The 5000-nt window shown below is 44.7% G+C and overlaps 1 protein-coding gene across 1 annotated transcript in view; it reads left to right on the forward strand.

Annotated features, from left to right (window-relative positions):
* The window catches only part of atxn1b (ataxin 1b), a 36687-nt gene that overhangs the window by 9383 nt on the left and 22304 nt on the right, over window positions 1-5000 (forward strand). The window lies entirely within an intron of this gene.

Genomic DNA, 5000 nt, shown 5'->3' on the forward strand with positions numbered 1-5000 from the left:
GCGCGCACGCGCGCGCGTGTGTGTGTTTGTATGTGTGCGTGTGTGTGTGTGTGTATGTATGTGTGAGTCTCCGGTAGGCGAATTAGCAGAATTTATACATTGTCAAGCCCTCTACACACACACACTCACACACACGCAAGCACACACATGCATTTACGCACGCATGTATGCACTCGCGCGCACACACACATACACACACACACACACACACACACACACACACACACACACACACACACACACACACACACACACACACACACACACACACACACACACACACACACACAGCTCCAACATATGCATATATACGCTCACTCTCCTCCTCTGTTTCTCTTCCTCTTTGTGTACAGGTCTTGCACTGCGTACTGTAGACCCCTCTGCTCTCGCTCTCTCTGTCTCCCTCCTCCCCCTCCTGCTCCTGCTCCTCCTCCTCCTCCTCCTTCTTTCTCGTGCCTCCTCCTCCTCCTACCACTCCCCCTCCCTCACTCGTTCCCTCCCTCCCTCCCTCCCTCCCTCCGTCCGTGTGAGCGTAGTCTGGGCGCCGTGCCAACTGGAGTGTGTTTTTTGAATGAATACCTGATGAGGCTGCTGAGGCTGACTGGGGGGGAGGAGACTCGAGCAGCTCACTATGGTACTGTGGGGAGAGAGAGAGAGAGAGAGAGAGAGAGAGAGAGAGAAATAGAGAGAGCGGGTGAGAGAGAGAGAGAGAGAAGGAGAGGGAGGGGGAGCGAGAGAGCAAGGGTAGGGGGTGGGTAAGAGTGCGAGCTAGAGAGACAGAGAGAGTGAGGGATAGAGAGAAAGAGATTTGAGATTTTAAAAAGTTCTTTATTCACAATAAGGTTGTTTTACAATCACCCCATGGCAGATAGCCAGGGTCAAGCAATACATATAATCAGCAAATAGATTAATCTACAGGAAATAGCTGAAGTGCAGTTCCTCATTCAGTACAGAGCACAAAGCATTTTTGTAACACCACCTTGCTTCAAATGTTTCCAAATCATTCATGAGTTTAAAAAAACGAAAATCAACAAGGACCCTTGACTTAACCAGTGAAGGAAATACATCTGAAAGCTCAGTTCCAGGTATTTCCTCCACTCTGTTCCTCCTGGTAACATAAATTGCCATCTTGGCTTCACCCAGAATGAAATTGATCAGTCGGCATACATTTTGTTTACGCTTTACATACCTAAACCCAAGAATAAAGGTCTCTGCAGAGAATTCTTCATTGCAATGATCGAAAAACTGCTCCAAGCTAGCAAACAGTGGTCGCAATCGTGTACATTGTAAAAAAGCATGAAATACTGACTCCCTCTGGTAACAGAAGGGACACTCCTGGCCAACAGTTGGATTTAAAACAGAGACAAAAGTATTCACAGCAATAGCCCCATGAAGAATTCTCCACTGCAAATCACCCAGTTTCTTAGGTAATGGTGGTTTATAAAGTGCTCTCCACTCAGGCTTTACATTGACACTTAACTTTAGAACATTGCGCCAGGGTGTGTCAACTCTACTTGCAAGACATTTTTTGTTTAAAACCTTAACACACGCATTGTACAACTGTTTCCCCGACGCACCACTCAAAGTAAGGCCAGGTAGGTTAGGCTTAGAGCATGACCCACTACTCTCGTCAAGTATGGGCGAAAGACTTAAGTCAGGAAACTCATCAAATTCATCTGGATGTGCCACTCCTGCACTGTAGTCCTTGAGTAGCTTTGACTCTTCTGCAGTGCAGCTAGTGCGCCACTTATCCAGTAGCTTTGAGGCCACACGTGTGCATCTCAGTCCCATAGAGTCCGCAAAGCTCCTCACATCTTTGAACTCAGCTCCTGCCCGGATAACTACATCCTTCAAAGTCACAATCTTGGAATCGAGGAGCCTCCTCTGAAAAGTGGGAAAGTCCGATAAGGATACGTCCATCCTCGCACCCCCCACCACCGGCTGTTGTAGCAGCCAGTGTAAGGAGTTTGGTTTGCTTCTGCCCTTGTATGTGGAACAAGCCCCATATTTTTAGAGTGGTACGATAAAATGGAGGCATTTTAGAACAGTCAACCCTCTGCGGCACAGTTAAAAACAGTGACTTATCTAGCCCCAACCCTGCACAAGTTCTTAAAACAGTACAGCTGAGAAGTTTCCAAGCCACAACAGTAGGCCCAGTCAGGAGCTTTTTCACAAATTGCAATCTGAACGCTGCAGTCCTACTATGAAAATTAATGAGACCATGCCCACCCTCATCTTTTGGTAGAAACAAAATAGGTTGTGGTACCCAGTGGTAGTTATCCCAAAAGAAATTTACAACTACAGATTGCAATTTGTTTAAGAGATCAGGTGGAGGGTCCACACAGGCCAAACGGTGCCACAAGGATGATGCCACCAAGTTATTTATGATGAGGACCCGACCCCTGTAAGACATCTTTGGCAATAACCATTTCCATTTCTCCAGACGCCCATTCACACTCTCAGCCATCCCCACCCAGTTTTTCTGCATAACAATGTCATTCCCCAAGAAGACACCCAAATATTTAAAACCATCTTTTTTCCAACATAACCCATCTGGGAGCGTTGGAGCCCCATCTGCCCATTGACCCAGCAATAGAGCCTCACTTTTGGCCCAATTAACTCTGGCCGAGGAAACAGTATTAAAATCCTTGAGAATTTTAATGGTCACCTCTATGTCCCTGTCCCCTCTAACCATCAAAACCAAGTCATCAGCGTAGGCAGACAGCCGTATGGGGTTAATGAACTCAGGTAAAAACACACCACTTAATGCCCCCCTTAGCTTATTTAAAAGAGGCTCTATTGCTAAGGAATACAGCATACCAGACAGTGAGCAACCCTGGCGTATCCCCCTACCAACCTTGAAGGGAGCACTTAAACCACCATTAATTTTCAGTATACTCTCCACATCATTGTACAGAACCCTGATCATGTTTACAAAGCTTTCGCTGAATCCAAAAGCAAGTAACGTGTCCCATAGGTACTTAAACTCCACGAGATCAAAGGCCTTAGTCTGATCTAAAGACACCAACCCCAGGTCGATCCCCAAATGTTTAGAAACATGTATCATGTCACGGATTAATGATACATTGTCAAATATTGATCTACCGGGAACGCAGTAACTTTGATCCGGATGGATAACCTGGTCCATTACTTTGGACAGTCTACTGGCCAAAACTTTAGACAATAATTTAAAATCACTACACAGGAGTGACACAGGCCTCCAGCAGCGGATATCGGTGAGGTCACCTTTTTTAGGGAGAAGTGTGAGGACCGCCCGGCGACAGCTCACCGGTAAGCGCCCCCTAGTGACACTATCACTGAGCACAGCAAGCAGATCCTCTCCTATCTCCGACCAGAAGCACTTATAAAAGTCAACTGGGATGCCATCCAGGCCAGGAGCCTTTCCGCATTCCATCCCCTGAAGAGCTTTCTCAAGCTCCCCAAGTGTCAGGACGGCATCAAGCTCGGGAATGGACTCGACTGCAACCTGAGGCAAATTACTCAGAAAAAGGCCATCAGACCCCCCATCCTTGAGTTCACTCCTGTATAGATCTTGGTAGAATTGTGTAGCTCTTTTGCGAATTTCAACATCATCTGTCAATAGAGCTCCAGATTGAGATTTTAATGCATGAATAAATCTTTTCTGGCCATTTTTCTTTTCTAGACTAAAAAAGTATTTAGACGGGACATCCATCTGCTCTACACCCCGAAACCTTGAACGGACCAAAGCACCCTTGGCACTAATTCCCAGCAGCTCAGTTAACGCATTTTTCTTTTTAGCCAAATCATTAATTTCATCTTCATTCCCAGTAGAGAAAGCCAGCATCTGAATTTCTTTTAGTTCCTTCTCCAAAATATCTATAGACTGGGCTCTGTCTCTTGTGATGTTTTGAGTGTACTGTTTACAAAGTTGCTGAATTTGTATTTTACCAACATCCCACCATTGTTGTAATGAGACAAAAGAACTCTTGCTTCCCTTAAAATCTGCCCAAAAAGTTTTAAAAACCTCCTTGAAATGTTTGTCATGGATGAGGGATGAATTAAAGTGCCAATAAGCACTTTTAGGCTTGACATCTTTCAAAGTGACACTACAATACAATAGCCAATGGTCAGAAAACCCCACAGGAACGATTACACAATTTCTAAAAATATTCAAATGATGTTTGTAACAATAAAATCTATCAAGCCTAGCCATGGAAATCATGTTGCTATGAGTATGTGTCCAGGTATACTGCCTTTGTTCTCTGTGAATGGTTCGCCATACATCACTTAAATCATGTGTGTGAATACATTGAATAAGTGTTCTACGTGACAGCATGTGTGGTTCTGAATGGTTTCTGTCAATATCACTTTCTGTACAATTGTAGTCCCCACCAACAAAAAGATATTCATCACTGCTACACCCAGCTATCAGGGTGGATAACTGACTCAGAAAACCCACCCTCTCTGACGCGTTAGTAGGAGCATATACACAAATTATATTTAACACATGATTCTCAAAAAGTGCTCTAACTTTAAGTAGTCTTCCTGGAATTACTTCCAACAACTCATAGGAAATTGGCATAAAATTATTTGCAAATAATATAGCAACACCACCGCTAACAGAAGTATTATGACTTAGCAGAGAGAGCCCGGCCCATTCTAAACCCCATTCTGCAGCGTTAACCAAGTCACTATGCGTCTCTTGCAGGAGAGCGACGTCGAGGCGCTTCACCTTTAACAGTTCATAAAGCTCTGCTCTTTTAAGTGGGTCTCTTGCCCCGTTCACATTCAAGGAAGCAATGCGAACCTCACCCATGAAGAGCAAAATTAAAAGGAAAAGAAACATAAACATAATGTTTTCAAATTTAAAGTTTTATTCAATTTAATCTTTGCTTGGGGCATTGCCTTTGTTTGACACGTTTTGGAGCTAGCTATTTGGCAGAGAGTGATGGCGAAGGGTCGGCAGATTGCCTAGACTGGGAATCGAACCCCGGTCCCTCTGCATGGCAATCCAATGT

The sequence above is a fragment of the Engraulis encrasicolus genome, chromosome 5 (assembly GCF_034702125.1).
Source record: "Engraulis encrasicolus isolate BLACKSEA-1 chromosome 5, IST_EnEncr_1.0, whole genome shotgun sequence".
Taxonomy (NCBI): domain Eukaryota; kingdom Metazoa; phylum Chordata; class Actinopteri; order Clupeiformes; family Engraulidae; genus Engraulis; species Engraulis encrasicolus.